Source organism: Uranotaenia lowii, chromosome 3 (genome assembly GCF_029784155.1).
Source record: "Uranotaenia lowii strain MFRU-FL chromosome 3, ASM2978415v1, whole genome shotgun sequence".
NCBI lineage: Eukaryota > Metazoa > Arthropoda > Insecta > Diptera > Culicidae > Uranotaenia > Uranotaenia lowii.
Window position 1 is genome coordinate 307,416,189 of NC_073693.1, and position 12,272 is coordinate 307,428,460.

Consider the following 12,272-nt stretch of genomic DNA (forward strand, 5'->3'; position numbering starts at 1 on the left):
GCTGTGATGCAAAAATAGCAATATTTCTATCACATATGGCTGAAATAGAAACAGTGCTGTAAAAAAATACAACGCCCAGAGATCTTGAAATCATTTTTGCATGGTAAAATTTTCAAAACGTCAAAATTTCTACCACTTTTTCCTAACACCAGTGAACTTGCTCTTAGAGCAAGTTCACTGGTGTTGGTAAAAAGTGATAGAAATTTCGACACTTAGAGCAAGTTCACTGGTGTTGGGAAAAAGTGGTAGAAATTTTAACATTTTGAAAATTTTACCATGCAAAAATGTTTTCAAGATCTTTGGGCGTTGTATTTTTTTACAACTCTGTTTCTATTTCAGCCGAATGTGATAGAAATATTGCTATTTTTACATCACAGCATGCGAAAATACAACATGTGTTGTAGAAAAACTTGAAGGCAAGAGGTCTTGAAAATGTTTTTTCATGGCAAAATTTTCAAAATAAACAAAAAGTGACAAAATTTCTACCACTTTTTCCCAACACCAGTGAACTTGCTCTTACGGCACATTTTGAAAATTTTGACATGCAAAAACATTTTCAAGATTTGTAGCCTTCTAGTTTTTTTTACAAAACGTGTTGTATTTTCGCATGCTGTGATGCAAAAATAGCAATATTTCTATTACATACGGCTGAAATAAAAACAGTGCTGTAAAAAAATACATCGCCCAAAGTTCTTGAAAACATTTTTGCATGGTAACATTTTCAAAATGTCAACATGTCTACCACTTTTTTCCAACAAAAAGTGTTAGAAATTTAGACACTTGTAGCACATTTTGAAAATTTTACCATGCAAAAATGTTTTCAAGATCTTGGGCGTTGAATTTTTTTACAATTTTTTTCTTTATCAGCCTTATGTGATAGAAATCGAGCTATATTAGCATCACAGTATGCGAAAATAGACCACGTGTTGTAAAAAAACTAGAAGGCCACAGATCTTGAAAATGTTTTTGCATGGCAACGTTTTCAAAATGTGCTACAAGTGTCAAACTTTCTACCACTTTTTTGCAGCATGAGTAAACTTGTTCTTAGAACAACTTCTCTCGTGCTGGGAAAAAGTTATATGAATTTTGACACTTGTATTATGTGTATAGCACCAAACCGAATAGCGACAGTAGGACTAGTGACGCTTTTTTACTAGCGAGATTCCTGTCATTCGCAGGTTTGTTATTCTTTTTTCGGCCCAGTAGGCGATTTCAATGTAGTATTCGAACATTGTTTACGTTCTTTACTGTACATTTTTTCTTGGTCATCAACAGCATGCTTCAAGTCTCCTAGGAAACTCGCAATGCGTCGTTTATAATGTCGCTTGTAAGCAAAGCTGCTATGATTATTAGCGCTGGTACTTTGGATTTTTTTCTGCATGCATAATAGTACTTTTTGAAAACTTACTCTGCAATCCTTTTTCCGAAGTTTCTTTTTCTCTGATTTTTTTCTTAGGCTTTGAATAACAGAATACTGAAGTGTTGTAGCTGAATATTGTCTGGTAAAATTTTTGAGGTGCGTTACGAGGATTTCAAAACTGTAAATTTTGTAAAAATCAGGTTAAAGACAAGAAAAATAAAGCAGTTTAAGTCAGGAGTTGTCACCATTGACACCTTAGGAACTCTAACGGGTATAAATTTCTGTGACGGATAAGTGTTTATTAGTGTTTTCAGTTTTTTTTAATTGTTTTAGATATTCTTCAAAGTTTTATTGCTCTAATATTTGTTTTTTCAAAAAAATTTTCCGCTACAGTGTTTCTTCCAAATTTTTCCAGGTATTTAGAACAATTTTGTTTTTGAAATTCAATTTTAAAATCTGCGTTCGGATGATTCACTTGTATAATTTTACTGATGATTTTTTATGTATCTAAATATTAATGTTTCCTTTATTATTATTTTTTTAAACATTTTCCGGATTTTAATTTTTTTCAATTTATTGCTTTTCTATTTTCCTTATTATCTTTTAATTTTTGTCATTGAAACAGTTTTAACATTATTTTTATTGGTTTTCAATTAGTTTAGATTTTTGATATCTTTTTTGATCATCTCTTTTCGGACTCATGCAGTTTATAAAATGTTTCTATTTATATATTTTTAGTTTATTATTGAGCGAAAAGCGATCCTTTGCTATTTTTTATTTATAATTTTCTAACGTTTCTTTTTTTGCTTATTTTAAGTTTCCGAATGCTTTTCATTTAGATGATGTTTTTATGATTCTGTTTTTTCTAAAATTTTATAACAGATTTTTCACGTTTCCAATCTATTACCACCTCTTCAAAAAGTGACGATCTAGACCTGAACAAGCAATTTTAAACATACAAAACGAGTTTGGCTCCTTAAAGCCTCAAGGTATGAGCCGTCTCAAATAAAAAACAATTACAAAAAAAAACAATTTTTCAAATTATTTAGTTTTTATCGATTTTTTTTTAAAGAAGTGAAGTGCTAGTTGAGTTTGTTATAATTTAAATTTCAATTTGTTCAAACATGATTTGGTATTTTGAAACTAAAAAACTTTAACAAACTTATATTATCTTTTCGAATAGAAAAAAAAACTGAATAATACATTAATATTTTCAGTTTATTTCAAACTCAGAAAAAAGGTTTTTACAGTACAGTAAAATTGATCTTCAATTTTGTCTTGTTTCATTCTAATAATATTATCATTTTTTTCATTCTTCTAATAAAATCATTGTTTTTATACTCAATGCTTTTTCGATAAAATTTGCTAGTGTTTTTCTTGTTTGTTTCATATTTAGTTGAAGTATTTGAAATTTAAATGGCTCAAAAATTAAATGTTTTGACTAGTATTTTATTTATATTTTTTCAGGTTTGTCTTTAAATGACTGCCATTTCTGATATTTTTATCAGTTTTCAAAGCTATTCTCCATACAATCTTGGATTCAAATATTATTTATGATTTTTATAATTTCTATGATTTTTATGATTTTCATGATTTTTATGATTTTTATGATTTTTAAGATTTTTATGATTTTTATGATTTTTATGTTTTTTATGATTTTGATGATTTTTATGATTTTTATGATTTTTATGATTTTTATGATTTTTATGATTTTTATGATTTTTATGATTTTTATGATTTTTATGGTTTTTATGATTTTTATGGTTTTTATTAATATCTTTTTTCTTTTACTATTTTACTTATATTTCTTTTTTTTTTTATATTTCTGAGGTTTTCCAAATGTTTTCAGTTTTGTCATCTCTAATTAATTTTTTCATTAACGGCTCTCTGACTTTCTGAGATAACGATAATTTAATCTGACTGAATTTTTGACCTTTTGGCTTTATGGCCTTTAAAATTTATGAATTTACGCGTTTTGACTTGCTGACTGTTACTGATTTGTTATATTTCTGTAATTTCGTATTAATGTATTTTTTACTTTTTGAATGTGCTCAACTTTTTATTTTCTAACCTTCAGACCTTTTGACTTTCAGACATTTTGACTTACTGGCTTTCGATCTTTCCGAGTTTCAAACCTTCTTTTTTGTTATATTGAGACTTCATATTTTTCTTGTTTCCAGAATTTTCAACATTGAGACATTCTACTTTATTTAAATTTTCTGGTTTTTTGACTTCCTGACCACTTGTCTTTTTGACGTTATGACCTGTTGAATTTCTATATTCCTGAATTTCTGATTTTCTGCGTCTCGAAACTCGACATTTTGAATTTCTCACTTTCTCAACTTCTGATTTTCTGACTCTATAACTTTCTACTTCCTTACATTCTGGCTTCATGATTTTTCACTTTCTAACTTTCCAACTTTCCGACATTTCATACTTTTTAACTTTATGATTTTCTTAATTTTTGACTTTTTGATTTTCTATCTTTTAAAATTTCTGACTTTGAACTTTCTTATTTTCTTTCTTTCTTCTTTTTAATTTTCTTCTGACTTTCGAACTTTCTGACTGTCGACTTTCTGATTTTCTAACATTTTGTCTCTTTGATTTTTGAACTTTCTGTCGTCTGAAGATTTTCTAAATTTTTGACTATTGGAATACATATTTTACTTTCTGACTTTTAATTCTGATTTATGACTTTCTAACTCTGACCTTTTTGACTTTTTTACTGACTTACTGATTTCCTGATTTATCAGCTCTATGACTTTTTGTATTTTTATGTTTAAATTTTTTGAACTTCCGACTTAATGAATGTTTTCAAAAGTCAAATGACTTTCTGAACTTTCGACTTTCTGACTTTTTTACTTACTTCTGATTTTCTGACTCTTCTGATTCTTCTGAATTTTTAAATAATTTTCTACGTATCTGACTTTATGATTTTTTCATTTTTTGACTGTCACACTTTTTGGCCTTCAAACTTTCTGATTTACAGACTACGGGGCTTTCTGGCTTTTTGGCTTCCTGACTTTTCGACTTTCTGTCTGACTTTTTGAATTTTGATTTGAAAATTGAATTTTTCACTTTCTGACTTTCCAACATTCCGACTTTTTTCCTTTTCAACTATCTGATTTTCTTAGTTTTCGTTTTATAAAACGTTTCATTTTCTATCTTTTAAAATTTCTTACTTTAAACTATCTGAAATTTTTCACTTTCTTCTGTCTTTCAATCTTTATGATTTTCCGACATTTTTTCTCTTTGTCTTTTTAATTTTCTGTCGTCTGTCAATTTTCTATATTTTTGACTTTTTGACTTTATGACTTTTTAAACTCAGACTTATAACTTTCTAACACTTTTACCTTTTCACTATTTTGACTTTCTGGTTTCCTGATGTTTGAGCTCTTTGACATTCCGTATTTTTATGTTTTAATTTTCTGATCTTCCTACTTAATGACTGTAGGACTTTCAAAGTCAAAGTCAAAATCTAAGTTTCAAGTCAAAGGACTTTCTGACTTTTGACTTTCTGACTTTTGACTTTCTGACTTTTTTACTTACTTCTGGTTTTTTGACTTTCTGAATTATTTTCTACGTTTTTGACTTTATGGTTTTGTCATTCTCTGACTGTCACACTTTTTGGCCTTCTGACTTTCTGACTTACCAACTTCCTGACTTTCTGACTTTTTGGCTTTCTGACTTTTTGAATTTCTGTCTGCGTTTTAAATTTTGATTTGGAATTTGAATTTTCCACATGCTGACTTTCCAACTCTGCAACTTTCCAACTTTTTACTTTCTAATTATTTGATTTTCTTAATTTTAGACTTTTAGAATGTTACATTTTCTATCTTTTAAAATTTCTTACTTATATCCCTTGATTTCATGATTTTTTTTATTTTTCCTCGAAAATTGTTTTAAGCAGTTGGAAATGATTAGATGAAAAAAAAAATTAAAATAAAATACGATTTTTCCATTTTTTTATACATTGATTGTTGCAAATTTGTTACTTTATGATACGAAGGGTTAACATTTTGACAGTTTTAACTTTCTTCTGACTTTCATACTTTCAGATTTTCTAACCTTTTGTCACTTTGACTTTTGAACGGTCTGTCATCTGTCGATTTTTTAAATTATTGACTTTTGAATGTTTTTACTTTCCGACTTTTAAAATACTGATTTATGACTGTCTAACTCTTGGATCTTTTGACTATTTTCTGACTTTCGTATTTCCAGATTTTTTGGCTCTTCGACTTACCATATTTCTGTGTTTTATTTTCCGAATTTCCGACTTAATGACTGTTGGACTTACAAAGTCAAAGTTAAAATCAAAATATCAAGTCAAAGGACTTTCTGACTTTTTCAATTACTTCTGATTTTCTGACTTTCTGAATTATTTTCTACGTTTTTGACTTTTAATAGCAAAATTCTCTGACTGTCACAATTTTTGGCCTTCTGACTTTCTGACGTACAGGCTTTCTGACGTACAGACTTCCTCACTTTCTGTCTTTTTTGGCTTTCTGATTGTTCGACTCTCTGTCTGACTTTTAGAATTTTGATTTGGAAATTGAAGTTTTCACTTTATGACTTTCCAATTTTCCTACTTTTTTACTTTCTAACTTTCTGATTTTCTTAATTTTCGACTTTTAGAATGTTTCATTTTCTATCTTTTAAAATTTCTCACTTTTAACTTTCTGACAATTTTAACTTTCTGATTTCAAATTTCCTGATTTTCTGACATTCTGTCTCTTTAATTCTGTCACTGTCTCTGTCGATTTTCTTAATTTTTGACTTTTTGACTTTTTGAACTTTTAAATACTGATTTTTGACTTTCTAACTCTTGGAACTTGACTTGTCTTTTTTCTGACATTCTGATTTCTGATTTTTTATTTTCCGAATTTCCGAGTTTATGACTTTTTGAATTACAAGGTCAAAGTCTAAATCATAGTCAGAAAGTCCTTTGATTTACTTTCTGACTTTTGACTTGCTGACTTTTTTGCTTACTTCTGATCTTATGTTTATCTGAATCATTTTCTACGTTTTTGACTTTATGGTTTTTCATTCTCTGACAGTTAAACTTTTTGGCCTTCTGACTTTCTGACTTATCAACTTCCTGGCTTTCTGAATTTTTGGCTTTCTGACTTTTCGGCTTTCTGTATGACATTCGAAGTTTGGATTTGGAATTAGAATTTTTCACTTTCCGACTTTTTTACTTTCTGACTTTCTGATTTTCTTAATTTTCGAGTTTATGAATTTTTCATTTTCTATCTTTTAAATTTTCCGACTTTTGACTTTTTTCAGACTTTCAAACTTTCTGATTTTCTGACATTCTGTCTCTTTGGATTTTGAACTTACTGTCGTCTGTCGATTTTCTAAATTTTTAACTTACCTTTTTGACTTACCAATTTTCTGACATTTTGGCTTTCTGACTTTTTGACTTACTGTCTGACTTTTTGAATTTGGGACTTTTAGACTTTTTTCCTCTAAGATTTTCTTACGTTCTGAATTTGTGAATTTTTAACTTTGGGGCTTTTTGATTCTATGTTTACCTGGATTTTCGACTTTCTGACTTTCAGACTTTCCTATTATTAGATTTTCTAATTTTCGGCGTTTCTGATGTTCGAAGTTTCTGGCCATAGGGTTATTCAATGGTTTGACCTTCGTTTCTGTTTTGGAATTTTTGTTTTATTTTATTCTCTAATTTGGATGACAATCAGCCTTTTTTTGATTCTTATTTGCTTTAGTCGTTTTATCATATTTTAAGTTAGTATTTATCAATTTTTAAATTAATCTTTTTTTTTTTTAAATATTTTTGCATTGTTATATTCTTGCTAACTTATTACTCAGTACGTGCCTCATCACTGTCTCGACCCTCGAGAGAACGAATGCTTTCACAATTTATTCGATTCTCGCACTCTCATACAACACACGCAATAAGTAGGATGTAGGTATATTCACAGGCAGGCAGGCAAACAGCCGTTCGGTCATTCGATTCAAGCAAAAAAGTAAAAAAAAAACAACAGAAACAGATTCTCATTCATCCCACAGAGAAAATTTTTGTTTTGAGTAAAAGCGCGAATCTCGAATCTCGGGACCGCGCCAACTTTCAGTCAATCGTCGTCCACCCGCAAGGCAGCATAACATTTAATTTTAATTTTAAGTCCCGATTCGAATACATACCTATATCTATCTACTAAGATTCAATCGAACAAATAATCAAAAGTAACAAGGAAGAAGTAACACGGAAAGATACGTAACAGATCGCGAATGATAGAGTTTTATCACTTATCATAATTAAACGAACCCCATTTAAACAACTAATTTATCGAAGCTCGAGATTAAGTCATGCAGCTAATTATAACAACACCGCCCACGAAGATATAAATCGAAAGGAGTGAAGTGAATGAAAAAAAAATTAAGTGAGTGCCACCAATAATCCGTGACTGCACGTGGAAAATAATTCAAAACTCGACAAATATTTACGAATCCACAGGCACTCGCAAGGTGGTTGGTTGCGAAAGATAATAAATGTTGAACTTTTCTCCGGAGCTGGAAAAAGTGGGAAGGTCGAAAACGAAGAAAGTCGATTTTTGTTTAAATTAAGTTTATTTATTGAATCCCGAGAAATTTGGCTGTGACCCTGGTTAATTTGTGTTAAGTTTTGAAATTCAACGAATCCGAAAGGAAAAAGGAAAAAAAAAATATTGTGTGTGATCAACTCGAAAAAATTCGCACAGTGATAGAAAGTGCCTTTTTTAATCCGACCTCTTAATGAAAAAGTCGACCAGGTTTTTTTTATTCAAATTTTGATTCCGTTTTACGAAAAATCGACGAAGGCGTGACATCACATCAATCGTGAAAATCACGAAATACATCAAGAGTCAAATTAGTCAGAAGAATAGTTTTCAGCGCGCACACTAAAGAAAGGTGAAAGGAAGATCCCCCAAGTGTGGTTTTGCGATAAAATAAAGCATTCAAAAACCACGCCACCAACAGTGGTAGGAAAAGTGCTATAAAAATTTAAGAATCAAAGATCAGACGTCATTTTCGGGAAAGCTAAACAGAAGAAGAAAAAGTCCGACAACACAAGTGAATACAAGAAAACAGAAAATTGCCGCTGGCCGCTGATGATGTTCTAAATGGTCATCAACACGGTTGACAAAAATAGAGTGCGAATAATCTACAAAGCTGTTCGCTGTTGATGTCAGATCGGCGAGTTCACTACTAAAAAGTGGGTAGCATCATCAGCTCCTATTGGAAAGGGGGGAAAATTTTTTTTTCCTGGTCGCCATTTGTCGTGTGTGCGCCATCACATCACATCGCATCGAGGTGTCACGTCACGAAAAATGTAAGCATAACGCCTATAGATATTTAGTTGTACTTACTAAGTAAGTACGTTATTCGCCCATTCATATATCTACATATGAACAACGATGCATACTGTTGGTGTTCTTATTTAGGTGTGATTAAGAGGGGAAGCATTCTACAGTACATACTTATGTATAGATCAAAATTTGGATGACTTCACTGATGCCAGGCGGTCTCTGGTGCTAGCATATCGTCCATGTTCTATGTCGACGAGCTGATTAAGGTAGCTTTAAAAAATAACATAGAATTTTTTCATATTTGCTTGAACAAATTATTGATGGATTGATTTTGTTTAATGTATTCTGCAACTTTCTCAAGGTGTCTCAAAAAAAATCTTGTCAAACCTCTGTGAGACCAATTTAAAACAAGTTAAAAAATTTGTTTACGGTCGCCATGTATGGGGAAAATGCACATACGTCCGAACGCTTGTGAACTAATTTTTGACGGTCGCCATGGGAGAAGAGGGATGATCACCATTACCATCAAAGCCTACACTACTACACGAACAAAGGGAGTTTAATATAAATTGTGTTGTACAGCTTGAAAAATGATTAACAAACCAGAGCTTTCAATCCAGAGCTTTGTTTCTGGGTGGAGTCGGAAAGTAGGAGCAAGTCAAGTGGCCTAATTTTAAAAATTATCAGACAAATAAAGCGAAATGTTACGTCATTTAGACTCTAAAAATGATTTTATAGTAGTTCGTGAGCACCTCTCGAATTGGAAGAGGGAAAGTCCAGCCCTTTCAATATATCATTACAACATACATTTTGACAATCCCGAGAAAAAAAAAACATTTTAATTTCATTCAACAGAGTAATAGTTTCAGATCTTGAAAAACAAATTTAGAGTTCAATTTTAAGAAAAACATGTTAAATTAATTTTGTACTGAAATTTGACACTCAAGTTCCAGCTCTCTTTTCTAAGCTTTTGCTTCGAAATTATGTTGAAATTTGTTTTGAAATGCTGTTTAAGAAATAAAACTAGATTTCAATTTATTTTAACAAATTGAATTTGTCAGCTCATCCGTCTATGAAATTTCATAATCTTTAGATGTTCTTACTAAAATAGATATTACTTCTCACCGATAAGGCCGGTAAATGAAATAACTAAACATAAATTACGGTGATTAATCTCTCCATCTCTAAAGAGGAATTTATTATTTTTGAATGGTATTGAGATAGTTTTACTCCAAGGGCCTCACACATACATATCTGGCAGAAAATACAATACAATGTTAATTAAATAGTTATAGCGTTCTTTTCTGCTCACAGAGCTGTATTTTGTTTTTGGTACAAATAAAATTTAAAAAAAAAAACATTCATAAAGAGCTTTTTGTAATATTCTATAGTTTTATGAGAAAAAAATTTCTGGATAATTCAAGAAAACATTTACTTATAATTTTCAAATTTCCTTAAAAATTTTCAAAGTCCAAAGTTCCGAATTATGCTGAAAAGGTTCATTTTAAATTTTTCCTTCTATTTTTTACTGACTTGAATAATTTTAAATATATTTTGTCGAATAATTATTTCAGTTTAGGTTCAAACATAACGTTCATTATAAACCCACACGACTTGAAAATTTGTAGACCTTCCATTAGAAAAAATACTTAATACCTGATCCATGTTCCCCACCCTTATAAAAAATGTTTGCATTAGAATAAGCGTTAAAAATTCTTACTACGGTACAATGAAACATAATCGAAAACTTACTCATTCCATTTTTTTTTGGCAGATTTATCATGTGTGAGATCTTTTTGCTTTTGTTGAAACTTACGGTGTTTTATTGGTTCCTCCGGCATCTCTTAACAGCAGCAGACTACTGCTGCCACGAGCAGAACCAAAGCATTGTTTGTTTTGGTTCCTCTTGCTATGTCCAATTCACAATTGGCGATTTCGAAGCTAATTTTTGACAGATCGTGTGCGTGCAGAAAATATAAACAAACGGTCGGAAACAATAGCTTGTAATGAATCATTATTTTCTCTGATTTGGTAAGGATTTTCAAAAAATTAAGGATAAAAACTTTAATTAGAATGTTCAGAGATTATTTTGAGCTATATAAGAAAATGTGTATGTGCCGTGAAGCATAATAAATCGGCAACAAAATAAGTCAATTTTATACTACTCCAAAGGCCCTTCTGAGTAATTCACATATTTTTGAATGATAACTTAAGCCAAATGCACATTTTGAATTGCAGTTTGTTAAAAGATAAGTCTCTCAACATTTCTTCAAAATTTGGAAAAGACCCAACAATTGGTAAGCTGAAATTTTTTATTCAAAAACACATAAATTTTTGCTATTTTGTATTAGGTTTTCTTCTGCAGCTGCATAAAAAAAGGCGTAATAATTTTGAAGCTGGAGGGCTGATTTGGATTTGGTGGTTAAAAAAAAAGAGGAGATCCTTGAATAGAATTTAAGTTTACTTTGATGCTATTCAATTGACATCGTTCAATGGTTATATTATGTTTTGTACTTTTTTCGGACCTTATGGTCTGAATTTTTTTGGAAAAACTTATTGAAAATTAAATTTATACTACCACTAGCCGTACAAAATTTCAAATTACAATTTAACATTTTATACTGTCTTAGGCTGAAACTATTTCAATTTTTATAAATGACGTATTTATAAAATGTAGCAACTAAACCCAATCCAATAGTTTGTTTAAAGTAACAACGAAAAAATCGTTCATGCATACAGACCAGCGAGAAGCGCATGAAATTAAATATATAGATGTTATTTAAAAATATAGATAGATAATTGGAAAAAAGTTTAGAAATGGACGAAGAGATTGATTTACATGTTAGTTTTTCTGACCGACTAACTAATTAAAAATGGAACAATCAGATAGAATTGACTCTTATACACGGCTGATTTATTCAAATTTAATTGAAATCAGACTCCAATTTTTCAAAGAAGTGTTTTTTCATAATCATTTGGATTTATGAAAACTTAACTCGAAGGAATGTAAAGTCGTCTTTAATTTATCGTTCACCCGGAATGATGCTCACGCAACATCGCACTACCCCAGATGGCAGTAGCGCAGCTTCGAAACAGCGGATCGAGAACAATAGATCTTCTTCTTCTGTTTTCTCTCCGATGCTATTTTTAGCACGACTCGGAACTGCTATATGACCAGCGTATCTGTTTATACTCCGTAGAGTTTACAATATTTTATACTCCGTAGAGATATTTCGCATTCTTTATTACTCAGTAGAGTTTACAATTTTCGTTAAATTGTTAAATTTCGTGGTATTAGTGTTCATTTTAACGTCCGTGGACTTTCGAAATTTCCTTACCCTAGATTTAAGGGTGGCGGGATTCGATCCCTGGACCTCTGGCTTATAAACTAAAGACGTTCGCCATTAGGCTAAAATACCACCCCAAACAATAGAACAATGATTGCTGATGCTGAAGCTTAGTCCACACTAAGCAACTTGGACTGCGATTTCGGTTGCCTAGACTTGTTTATGTTTACATTTGCATCTCGTCTCGTCTCGTCTCAAGTCTCCCGACAAGTATGGGAGACTTTCAGCAACAAATATGTAAACATAAACAAGTCT

The 12,272-nt window shown here is 30.7% G+C and overlaps 1 protein-coding gene across 3 annotated transcripts in view; it reads left to right on the forward strand.

Annotated features, from left to right (window-relative positions):
- Nucleotides 1-7,437: 7,437 nt before the first annotated feature.
- The window catches only part of LOC129750587 (janus kinase and microtubule-interacting protein 3-like), a 483,814-nt gene continuing 478,979 nt past the window's right edge, over nucleotides 7,438-12,272 (forward strand). For 2 of the 3 annotated variants that reach the window (XM_055745554.1, XM_055745552.1), the window contains exon 1: nucleotides 7,438-8,693. The gene's annotated coding sequence lies outside the window, so the exon portion shown is untranslated. The remainder of the gene's footprint in view (nucleotides 8,694-12,272) is intronic. The other variant, XM_055745553.1, reaches the window with a different exon arrangement.